Source organism: Drosophila eugracilis, unplaced genomic scaffold, assembly GCF_018153835.1.
Source record: "Drosophila eugracilis isolate 14026-0451.02 unplaced genomic scaffold, ASM1815383v1 contig_894, whole genome shotgun sequence".
NCBI lineage: Eukaryota > Metazoa > Arthropoda > Insecta > Diptera > Drosophilidae > Drosophila > Drosophila eugracilis.
In genome coordinates, this window is record NW_024573805.1 from 72049 (window position 1) to 85313 (window position 13265).

At 38.7% G+C, this 13265-nt stretch overlaps 1 protein-coding gene across 1 annotated transcript in view; it reads left to right on the forward strand.

Moving 5' to 3' along the window:
* The window catches only part of LOC108117613, a 102112-nt gene that overhangs the window by 66362 nt on the left and 22485 nt on the right, over window positions 1-13265 (forward strand). Inside the window, exons 2-3 of the mRNA XM_041819625.1 lie at window positions 4868-5273; window positions 5446-5602. The gene's annotated coding sequence lies outside the window, so the exon portion shown is untranslated. The remainder of the gene's footprint in view (window positions 1-4867; window positions 5274-5445; window positions 5603-13265) is intronic.

Below are 13265 nucleotides of genomic sequence, written 5' to 3' on the forward strand. Positions count from 1 at the left end.
CAAATAACAAAAGCGATTAGGTCCGCAGCCAACTGCAGTATTCCACTAACCAAACGGGTTGTGCGCAAGGCTTCAGTTCCGTGGTGGAATTACAACCTTCAGAGGCTTCGAAATGAAAAGCAACAGCTGTTCGCAGTTTATAAAGCCAGAATGTCCGACACCAACTTGATAAATTATAAAAGAGCCAATGCAGTTTTTATAAAATCTGTACTTGTGGCCAAAAGGACTTGTCTTGAAAATTTCACCTCCAGGATATCCCCTTTATCGTCTTCCAAAAAAGTTTGGTCCGACGTAAAGAGGCTTGCCGGCGTACCACCACAGCCGTTTCGATTTTTGAAGTGCGTTTCAGGTGTCGTAACAGGTTCTCAGGATATCGCAGAAGAGTTCGGGCATCTTTGGTCAAACTATTCGGCTGACAGTAACTTTTCAGCCGAATACGTACACCAAAAAGACGTCTATTTATCGCAGTCCTATCTTCTGACAGCTCTGTCACCTCTTGCCAAATGCTTAGAAAAAAACCTTACATTAGCCGAAATCGAATATGGATTAGCCGGGTCAAAGGGTAAAACCCCTGGGGCTGACAGGATATCCTACCCAATGCTTAAGGAAATGCCACTCTCCCTTAAAACCAGGTTTTTAGGAGTATACAATCAAATTTTTAACTCCGGAAAATACCCACACAGTTGGAGATCAGCCACTGTCATCCCAATTCCTAAACCAAATAAACCTCCGGCAGAAATCAACAGCTACCGCCCCATTTCCCTCCTATCCTGTTTAGGAAAAACTATAGAAAATATTATTGCCCGCCGACTTATGTGGTTCATCACCCGAAATAACCTGATCTCGCAGAACCAAGTTGCATTAAACAAAAGCATAGCACTATGGACGCCTTGTTGCATATTCAACACTTCGCGTCAAACGCTATATTAGCTACTGATTTTGAAAGAGCCTTCGATCGCGTGGGGATTCATGCCGTACTTAGTCAGCTTGAGCGCTGGGGTGTTGGTCCAAGACTTTATAATCTTATAAAGGCCTTCATGACCAATCTTTCCTTCAGAGTTCGCGTAAACAACAACACCTCCAACACCCACAGTCTCTATAACGGCACACCGCAAGGCTCCCCCCTTTCAGTAGTTCTTTTTATTACCGCTTTTGATAAACTTAATTGTATTTTAAGTAGACATAAGGACATTCAACTTTCAATATACGCAGACGACGTTATTATTTTTTCCAAATTAAAAAATGTAAATATTTTTAAAGGTAAATTTGTAGATGTATTAAGTGAAATAGATTCCTGGGGAGCCATTTCGGGTGCGTCCTTAAAAGTTAAGTGTTAAAAGTTTAACAATTTTGGGCTTAGCCTTCGATACCAAACTCCTATTTGATCAGCATTGTATTAAACTAAGAAAACAACTCGAGTCCAGATTTAACATTATAAAATTTTTGTCGTCCAAATATACTAACATCCATATTAATACACTAATAGGAATTACTCGTGCCCTGATGCTCTCCAAAATAGATTACGGTCTACCTATTTACGGCTGGTGTCCAAAATCACACTTAAACAAGATGCTGGCTCCATACCATGGTGCAATCCGACGTGCTATAAACGCTTTTCCTACCTCACCCACCGCATGCATTTTGGCTGAGTCGGGCCTACCGAGCATTCAGGCTCGCAGAGAAGAAATGACTATGCAGCTCATTTGCAAAATGCATTTAACAAAAAATTCCAGACCCGCTTTCGATGCCTGCAAGAAAAACTCGGCACAAAATCTTGGCTCTACACCGATGAATCAAAAACAGACGACGACACTACCTTTGCTGTTGTTGACAGCAATGGCAAAATAATCTCGGGTGGAATGCTACCCCCTTACAACTCCATCTTTACTGCGGAAGCCTTCGCCATATTACAAGCCTGTCTCTTTGCCACCAAACACTCGGGACACTTTGTAATCTGTACCGATAGCCTTTCCACCTTATCTTCTTTACGGAATTGGGGTCAAACCGATCCCACAATCGTGGAGATAAGACGGCTTTCTTCTTTTAATAATATAACCCTTGTATGGACGCCCAGCCACCATGGTAACGAACTAGCAGACCAGGCCGCAAAGGACATGCGGCTAAACCATCCTTTCTTTTTACTCCTTTCAACAACAAGGACTTAAGAAATCGTATCCGTCTCCACCTTAAGGACAAACAATTCAGAGAATGGGACCTATATGACCACCGATATTTTTCCATCAACAATACCTTCACAAAAATTTCTCTGCCTGGGCACCTTGGAAAGCGGGCATGTTCAACATTCATCCGCCTTCGTATCCGGCACACCCGTGCAACACACGAATATATCCTTACTGGAACACCACGTCCCGTCTGCCGTTGCGGCAAACACCTCGAAATTGACCATCTACTCAACTCATGCCGTCTTCTGGAGAGCGTCAGGGCCCTGATCTTCGGCCAGAAAAAACCCTCCGATAGTTTAAATATAATTTCACAAGAAACCATTATGAACTTTTACCATTTTGTCATTAGAACCAACCTAAATATTTAAGTATCTTTAATTTAATAATTTTATCTCGAGTCCTAGGCCCTAGCAGCTAGTTCTCTTTAAGAAATGTATTAGATTTAGTATTGTAATTTTGTTAAATAAATAAATAAATAACCATGAAGAATCTTGAGGTCCCTACGCAGCGCAAGTTTATTACAGCAAGTTTATTACCCACAAATCGCAAAAACTAAAATAGCTGAAATCTCAGGAACTATTGGAGATAAAAAGTTGAAATTCAGAAAGTATAATCTTTAGATGCCAGCGCATCTTATAGTGGTACTACTATTCGGCCACACCCACCCATACGCCCACAAGGCTCAAAAGACGGTTTTCAGATTTTCTAGAAAAGCTGATATCTCGGTAACTATAAGAGATAGAAAGTTTGGATTAAGCACGCCTACCCTAACGCCCACAAAACCCGAAAAACCAAAAAGGCAAAAATCTCGAAAACTATAAAAGCTACAAAATTTTGTTAGGAACACGTATTTAAGAGATGCCTCTGCAACTTGTCACGAAGTTGCATACGGCCACGCCCACTCTAACGCCTACAAACCGAGGAACACTGTGGCGTCTATAATAATATTATGAATGCCTTCGTTTGACGTTGTATAACTTATTTCTGTTTATATCTATCGATTTACCAAAGATTTTTCAAATCAGAACATTATTTCGCTACTTATGGAGAAATTTAGGTTATAAGGCCTCACATGGGCAGTGACGTCGCTATCAGTTACTCGACATGCTTTCTCCGACAATAGGTGGCGCTTGGGTAATTTCCACTGGCAAAATTAATATTTTAAAATTGTGTAAAACAGTAACGGGTATCTTATAGTCGCGGCACTCGACTATAGCGTTTCCTCTTGTTTATGATACCCCCAATGCAAATTATTCTCATCTAGCCACGCCCACAAAATAGGGGAAAAATCCCGAAGCGCCACCTATTGCCGGAGAAAGAATGTTTAGTAACTGATAGTGACGTCACTGCCCATGTGAGGCTTTATAACTTACATTTCTTACTAAATAGCGTAATAATGTTCCGATTTGAAAAATCTTTGTTAAATCGATAGATATTGACAAAAATATGTTATAAAAGTCAAACGAAAACGTACACTATTATATTATGGACGCGACAGTTTTCCGCGGTTTGTGGGCGTTAGAGTGGGCGTGGCCGGATGAATTCTTAAGCACACTTTTCTAACTCTTATAGTTCCCGAGATTTTCCCATCTTGTTTTTTTCGGGTTTTGTAGGACTTAGAGAGGGCGTGGCTTGATCGGAAAAAACAATGTAGGTGTGGCCGGATAATAGTACCACTATAAGGTGCGCTGGCATCCAAAGATTATACATTCTGAATTTCAACTCTCTCGCTCTAATAGTTCCCGAGATTTTTTAGTTTTTCGTGATTTGTGGGCGTTAGAGTGGTCGCGGCAGGATGCTGAAATAAACTTGCGCTATCCAGGGACCTCAAGAATCTTCACGACTTCGATTTTGATCCTTTATAGGGTCGGAAAGGCTTCCTTCTATCTATTTCATACTTTTCAACGAATCTAGTATACCCATTTACTCTCCGAATAACGGGTATAAAAACACGAATTTACAAAATGAAAAAAAGGAAAAAACGCACAACGCCCAAACAAAAATTACCATACAAGTACTAATTCCAATTTAACTTCAGAATAGTAATCCATTTCTATCTTTCGCTGTACCGGATTGCGTAAGGGATCTTTTGACTTTCGAGGGAGATTCTGAGAAATACATTTCTTAGATGCTAGCAAGGAAATATCTTAACTCTTTACAATATTAAAATTATTATAAACCATAAAAGGGAAATGCGTTCTGAACGGTTCACTAACTCATCACTTCCTCCAAACACAAGCAAAGTAAAACCAATAAATCACTTTCACCAAATATAAGCAAAAACAAGAAGAAATGCTTTAGGCGAGTCCTGGGACTATAAGATACCCGTTACTGTTTATATAAATTTAAAATATTCATTTTGCTGTTGGAAATGTTTTGTCAGAAAAGCATGTTTACTAACAGATGGTGACGTCACTGTTCATCTGAGGCCTTATACATATCTTCATATATAGCGACATAATGTTCCGATTTGAACAATCTTCGGTAATTCGATAGATATTGAAAAAAATATATAATGTCAAACGAAGACTATAATATAATGGACGCCATAGTTTTCCGCGGTTGTGAGCAAGGCCTTATGAAAGCTCGTTTCGAGCTGCAGTGGCCTCTCTAAAATACGTATTCCTAAGCCTAACTTTCTAGCTCTTATAGTTACCGAGGTTTTCAAATTTTTGGTTTTCCAGGTTTTGTGGGCGTGACTAGATGGAAAAAACAATTCGCATTTGGCGCATCATCAAAAACTACATGATAGATATAGTTACTGAGATATCAGCTTTTCTGCAAGAAGCGAAAACCCTATTTTGGGCTGGATGGGCGTAAGAGTGAGTGCGGTATTGTGTGTATTGTGTGTGATACCACAATTAGATGATCTGGAATCTCAAGATCATACATTCTTAATTCTAACATTCTAGCTATAATAGCTCTGGAGATTTCCGAATTTTTTTTAATCTCAACGCTGTATCTCTTATAGTTCCTGAGATCTCAACGTTCATACAGACAGAAAGGACGTCGATATTGATACTGATCATGAATATAAATTTTAAGAGAAAGTTTTGAGGAACATGATTTTAAACACGTTTGAAAGATAATGTAAGTCATATAAATTATTTAGCATCGAAACTCCCTTTCGTTTGTACGCGCCGTGCGCTTTTGTCACATTAAATTCAATTTCGAAGTCATAAATAAAAACCCACCATTTCAAAAATTTAAATTAATAAAAACTCTTATTAAATCTTCATGGTGACCCCGACGTGATTTGCAGGCGTTGTTTTCGGAAGTGATTTAAATTTATTGTGTTTAATAAACCTTCGCCTCGGTCAAAATTAAGCAGCAGCAGCCAGAAGACCAGAAGCCCGATCAAAAGACGATACATGGAGCCAAAGAGAGAAGTTGCTGAGCGGACAGAATCGTCTATACAGGTATAGAATGTTTAAAGTTGGAAGTTAATCTGTGACATTTTTTCTAAATAATTTCGGCCATCCATTAAAATCGGTAGATAGTGAGCATTTAACACATAATTTAACACAAATAAAAATTCGAACGCACGAACAAATTATTTTATATTTATTATACCTGGAAAATAAATATTAAGATAAAAAAGTGAATCGCTTTGGGTGTTAAATTTAATTTCGTAGTGGACCCAAATTGTGTTTTAATATTTTAACATATCGTAGTGATAACCAATTTAGGGTTCAGTTTCAGGACAGGAAAAAGTGATTTTTTTGTTTTCTTTTTTTTTCTGTAACTTGTTGCTCGAAGAAAATTGCGGGACATTTTTGCGCGCATTTTCTGTCCTAAATTTGCCCCGTGTCCGCCATTTTCCAAGCCTCAACACTATTTTCTTGGGACTTTTCATCACGCTTATATATTCGTTGTCCTTTATTTATCGGCCAGTGCATCATTTTCCGCTAAGTGTCGTTACATATGAAGGAGAGAGCCACCGGCCGAATACCACACTACACACTCTCGCACTGATATCGATGCCAGTTCTTTCGACCTCTCTTTGCATCATCGTTTCGGTCATTGGCGTTGTTGTTGTTTTTCGAATTGTTTTCGGTATTTTGGAGGAGCTTGAGCTACCCTTTAAATTTTGTGGCGGCGTATTAGTGCCGAAGAAATTAAAAAAATAAAATATATTCATTTTTTTTCTTTTCGAAAATTTATCGACAAGTCCCCTGGTTGCCTACGTTCGGAATATACCACTCGTTTATTTTTTAATTCCGAATTAAAATAATTTTTTTAACACACTCTTCGATTCTTAAAAAAAATTAGTAAACGATAACATAGCGAGCAAAGATATCGAAACGCTTAAAAATTAACGAGATGGAAAAATAAAGAGTATATCCCGAACACAGTCGAATTAGAATGTCAATTAGAAATTTTAAACTCGCACATCGAAAATGCTTCTTTGATTCAGAATCAAATCGAAGCAATAGACACAAAGCATTTGTTCCGGAAGAAACTGCCGTAATGGCAAAATCATTACTGATTTCGCTAATTAGCAAAGGCAGGCGTATGAGCGCCTATAATGCTGCTACGCCGGTGATTGCCGAGCTTTCCTCTTCCAAACTTCAGCGGAAACACTCCTAATTTAAAAATTTTATAAGCCTTTTCGAAACATTTGTCGACAAAGATGACACTCTTCACGATATTGAAAAATTCAATCACTTGATATCTTGTCTGGATGGCGACGCTTTAGGCACAGTCAAGGCGTTCCAAGTCACTGCGGTTAATTACCAGAAAGCCCTGGCTAGCCTGAAGCAGGTGCACGATAATGATTGTCTGATTTTCTTCGACAATATATCGACACTTTTCAATCCTCCAAAAAGGTTCCAGCAAATGTTCAGCCTAGCAATAAGTTCCCGAAGAGTGGAAATACAAGTTTTTTGTTGCTCGCTGCCAGGGGCATTGGTGAAACTAGTGCTCAAGCATCAAAAAAATACACCCATTAGTAAAGATGCGAATAGGAAGCAGTCAGTTGTCCGATTTTTATGTTTTAAAAAATATTTCTGGTTATCATCCGGTTCAAGCTGTGAGCACCAGGGTGTGGAGGGTACCCGAAAATATTCAATTGGCAGATCCATTATTCTGCAAGCTGCAAAAAATTGACATGCTTATCGGTACAGATTCATTCTTTGAAATTCTATCTGTTGAGCAGATAAAGCAGGGGCCTGAACTCCCCATTTTACAAAAACTGTCCTCGGCTGGATGGTGTCAGAGAGATGTACCTCGGAAAACAAAACAGAGGCAGAAAATTCGGTACATCTCAGCTGTCAGGAAGAAGCGTTGGAATCAATCGACACCACCCTGCTGAAATTTTGGTCTGTGAAGGACGCCTAACGCTACACCTGAGCAACTTGGTCAACAACACTTTGGGAGAAATACTCAAAGGCTGTCGTATGGGAGATTTTCTGTTCGTCTGCCGTTCAAATATTAAGTTGCGAAACGTAGATTTTTGTCGCTTGAAAGGAGATTGTCAAAAGATCCTTCGTTAAGGCATATATATCTGGGTTTCATAGAGGAATATTTATCAATGGACCACATGCCCTCTACTAATAATAAAATTCCAGATGACCCACTTGATGGTAGGCCCCACTGTTCAAGAGGAGCTCTATTCTACGCTGCTTCGGTTCAGAATACACAAGTTTGCCCTTGCAGCGGACATTAAAAAGATGTACCGCCAAGTGATGGTCGACGAAGCTGACCGAAACTTCCAGCTCATAGTGTGGAGGCGAGATCCTTCCGAGTCTCTCAAGATCTTTAATTTGAATACCGTAACATATGGAACTTCGCCAGCTCCGTTTATGGCGATCCGGTGTTTAATGCAGCTTGGAGAGATGGAGCAAGCTATGTATCCAGATGCTCTGAAGGTCATTCAGAAAGATTTCTATGTTGACGATCTGTTGACAGGCGCCGGAAGCGTTGAGAACCTTCAAAGCCTTCGTGATGAAGTTTCTCCTGTTTTGAAAGAGGCAGGTTTTGAATTGCCCAAGTGGTTTTCAAACTGCGCAGAGATCTCCGTATCTGAGAGCGCTGTTATGCCTTAATCGGCGGAGTCAAATGTAACTAAAACCCTTGGAGTGGTTTGGTTACCTGAAAAAGATTTTTTACTCTTTCCTGGAACTTTGTGCGACAAAACGAAACATACTCTCGGTGACAGCGCGGATTTTCGATTCATTTGCCCTATTGTGTCCTTTGGTCACAAAGCCAAAAATGCTTTTACAGGCGCTGAGGCTTCAAAAATTAGATTGGGCCGAGTCGCTACCAATGTGACCATTCTTCGATAACCGACATTATTTAAATATACATAGGAAACTATAAAAATACTTAATTACCACCATTATTACACGCTTTTGATTTGGTTTATGTTTAAACTCATCCGTATCATTGAGAAGGCTTTATGGATCTTCCAGATCGCGAAATATGGGTCTGGGTTCCTATTTTAGTCTCGTCCTCTCGGCGCAAGCTGCCTGCTCTTTTATAATCAGATATATCACATCTACCCTCATTGACAATAGTGTTTTCAGTTACGTCGACAATTTCCTCTTTTAATTTTCTTTACCATGTAATTAGTTTTCAATACATTCATTAATTATATTTTGAGTTTCCCTTAATCTAACATTGTTTTCTGGTTGTCTTAAATTAATATTAGTTTTTGGAATTTGTTTTCGTCACTTATGTTATATAATTATAAAAATAGTCATAGTCAGTGCATGTCGTAATAGAGTTTTGGTTTCTCTTTTTTTGAGATTATTTCTTCAATAATTATATTTTTATATAATAGTCTTCTTATTTGCAATTTTGTCTTGCACATTCTTCCAAAGAATAATTCGGATGGGGCTAGATTCAAATTTTCTACTGTATTCAAGGATCCTATATTGACTTGTGATATACTTTGGGATTAATACTCCTTTTTTGCCAATCCATTGCTCTGAGGATGTGTAGCGCTTGGGAACTGCTATGCTGCATTACACTCATTGGAAAAAGATCTGAACATAAAATATTTAATTGGGCTGTTGTCACACTTTAACTTTGATGGGTTACCATATTTATTAAAAGTCTTTCTGAGTTCTTTAATAATGTATGAAACCGATTTTTCTTTAACTTGACTAACAATCTAAAAATTAAACTACGCGTCAAAAATTGAAAGGATATTCATTCCACCGTAAACAAAGATATCCATTCCTACCATGTGGAAAGGACACAAAATGCAAGAATGGCGTAAGAGGAAGGCAGAACAATCAATAGCAAGTCAACCGTTTGGAAAACCACTGGCGGGACTTTAAAAGTAGAGTCGTCCCTCATATTACATACGCATGTATGAAGGGAACAGCAGCGTCGCGTAGCAGTATGAACGAGAAGCGAGTAGATGTCTGTGCAGTGTTGGAGCCCAAGGAATTTTATTTTTGGTGAGGCCTTTCCATTCTTTGTCGACTCGTGTGCGGAGTGTTCCTTAATAAAGGCAAAGCTAGCAGAAAAATTCACCGGAAAAAGAAAAATAATTTAGTCATTCTAAAAGGAATTGGTGCAAATGCTAAATGAGTCTATTCAATATCTGATGAAAACCTATTATAATTTGATAAAAATTATGATTTAAGTGATAATGATAAGTTTAAATTGAAGAACATTATTAGTCCATGCACTGAACATTTTATTATTGGAATACCGAGCAGACGTGTCACGACTGGAGAATTAGAAATACGTTTATTGTATGCCAAGAAGACTGTGCAGAGACGCCCATATCGACTTGGCGCAGATGAAAAAGAAATAGTAATAGATAAAATCAAAGAAACCGTTGTATCAGTTGACTTCCAAAAATAGTAGCTTCGTTTGGAAGTCAGAGCATGAAGAAATACGTCAGAAGATTATCTCAGTACTAACTCATGATCCGATTTCAATTATCTTCGATAATATCCCATAGAGATGCATACAGATGCAAGTGCAAGTGGCTATGGTGCCATTCATATGCACAAAATAGACGGCAAGCCTAGAGGGATCGAATATTTTAGCAAATGGACATCGCCCCCAGAATCGAGGTATCATTCTTACGAGCTAGAGACTCTCGCAGCATACAACGCTGTAAAAAATTTCCGCCATTGCCTTCATGGTCGAAAGTTTCTAGTATTTACAGATTGTAATTCATTGAAAGCAAGTCGAACCAAAGTAGAACTAAGGCCGAGAGTACACCGTTGACATATTTGCCATCATTTGTGTTCCCTGTGGAGTACCGCAATGAAAAGGGCATGGCGCACGTGAACTTCTTATCCAGAAATCCGATTGGCACTGAATGTGAGACAATGAATAGGATACCCGAAGTTCGCATCGATCTGAAAGAGGTGACAGACAACTGGCTTGTAGCTGAGCAGCAGCGTGATTCGTGCTTAAGGGAAATTATAGCCCAGTCGAATGATGGAGAGATGCAGAGTTTAGCGAAGATGTATGAGTTAAGGGAAGGAATTCTTTATCGGAAAATTCAGAGAAATTGAAAGACACCTGTAATCCCAAGAACCTCTAGGTTCTGTAGTAAATCATGTCCATAAAGCAATCATGCATTTGTGGTGGCAGAAAACGTTAGACAAGGTTTACGAACAGTATTTGTTCGAGCTCTTGTCCAAGTATTTACAAAAATTCGTAGAGAACTGCATAACATGCAAACTAGCAGGGCCTTCAGAAGGGAAAATTCAAATGGAATTGCATCCAATTCCGAAAGCTGAGATACCTTGGCATACTGTGCATATTGTTATTAGTGGAAAGCTGAGTGGTAATAATAATACCAAAGAATATGTCATAGTAAAAGTAAACGCAAGTGGGAAGGATATTCTAGTGTTTCGTCTTCTATTATGGGTTCCTTCTGATTTTTTCTACGAAAATTACAAACTTCGCAAACGAATTTTTTTATCACGGAATTCATATTTGTCCAATAATACAGCTTACGTGCTCTAGCTAATGTTTCTCTATGCCTAAGTGAGGGCCGTGTACCTGTTTTAAGATCTGCGTTTGCACTTTAAGTTTAGAAACTTCGCAAGCGATTTTTTTTTATCACGGAATTCATATTTGTCCAATAATACAGCTTACGTGCTCTAGCTAATGTTTTCTCTATGCCTAAGTGAGGGCCGTGTACCTGTTTTAAGATCTGCGTTTGCACTTTAAGTTGGATTATTAATCTGCATGAGCGAAAAGAAGACCATATTTAATATGCAAGTCTGATTTATGTTTATAAAACTCCTGACAAAACTTATCTAACTTATGAAAAGATGACATTCCTTTTTCTACGAACTCGACACTCTTCGGATAATTTTCGTCTTTTGCCAAATGAATAACATAATATTATTAAAAAATTATATAAATAATTTTATATATACACATATCAATCAATCATACATTTGGGGTGGCAGAAAACGTTAGACAAGGTTTACGAACAGTATTTGTTCGAGCTCATGTCCAAGTATTTACAAAAATTCGTAGAGAACTGCATAACATACAAACTAGCAAGGCATTCAGCAGGGAAAATTCAAATAGAATTGTATCCAATTCCGAAAGTTGAGATACCTTGGCATACTGTGCATATTGTTATTAGTGGAAAGCTGAGTGTTAATAATAATACCAAAGAATATGTCATAGTACAAGTAAACGCATATACTAAATTTGTTCACTTATATTCATACTTTGTATTTAGATGTAGAAAACTGTATTAAGGCTGTAAATCAACAAAATCAGTTTTTGGTCATCAAGGTAGGAGTTTCGCTTGTGGAAAATTTCGTGAGTTCTTTTTAATGCACAAAATATAATAATGTTAATATGGTAGCAGCAGGTGCAAGTAGGGCCAATGTACAAGAAGAAAGGGTCATGAGCACGATGAAAAGTATGTTGACAGCGGTAGGGATAGGTGAACGTTCCTGGCAGGTACAGTTAGCCATGAACTGTACGACAAACAGGGTGACAAAGTATAACCCATTGGAATTATTGATTGGAAGAGAGGCCAGGACAATGGTCTTATTGCCAATAAATGAAGAAACTAAAATAGATTGTAAGCAAGCAAAGGCACAGGCCAAAGAAAATATTGTAATTAATGCGAAATATGAAAAGAATCGAGTTGATAAGAATAAGGCCAAGATTGTAAAACACAAGGTTGGGGATCATGTCTTGCTTACAAGTGAAGAGCGGCATCAGACCAAACTGGATCCTAAGTTCAAAGGACCTTTTGTGGTTGCCGAGTTTTTGGAAGGTGATCGATACCTGTTAAAATCGTTGAATAGATGATATTGTGTGGTTCGGTTTGCGTCGTGAGGGGCGGCAAGAGGCTTTAGAAGGTTAAAAGAAGCTTAAAATAAAACTGTAAAGCGTTAAGAAAGAGAAACAATATAGAACAAAAAAAAACTAAGCAATGAGTTATTTGTGGTTCCTTTTACTTGCATAATTGCTGAGAGCGAGTATTGAGAACGGAAGAGAGTGTCGTCTCAGCCGAGTGTGGCGCGGTCGGGTGTTGGTTGTCTCTGAGAGAGAGAGAAATCAAAAAGGAATAGACAATTTGATGATGCAATGCTGCATGGCACGTGCCATGGCAAGCGTAGAGAGGGAAGTCTGATCAAAAACGGAGAAGTGCTCAAATCAGTATCAAAATATAAGATGAAGAGCAGCAAATGTCTCAGCCTCTGATATATTCTTGATCAGGATCAATAGCGAAGTCGATTGAGCCATGTTCGTCTGTCATTCCGTCCGTCCGTCCGCCAGGCCGTATGAGCGCTGAGATCTCAGGAACTATAAGAAATACAAAGTTGAGATTAAGCATAAAGATTCTTGAGGTCCCTCCGAAGCGCAAGTTTACTTCAGCATCCACACGCTCGCGCCCCGCCCACTCTTACGCCCAAAAATCACGAAAAACTAAAATCGCGGAAATTTCAGGAACTTTTAAAGCTAGAAAGTTGAAACTAAACTAACTAAATCTTATGGCGGTACCACTATCTGGCCACACCCACTCTTACGCCCACCAAGCTCAAAAGATGGTTTTCGCATTTTGTAGAAAAGCTGATATCTCGGTGATAGAAAGTTCGGATTAAACATATGTTTTTATGATGCCACCAA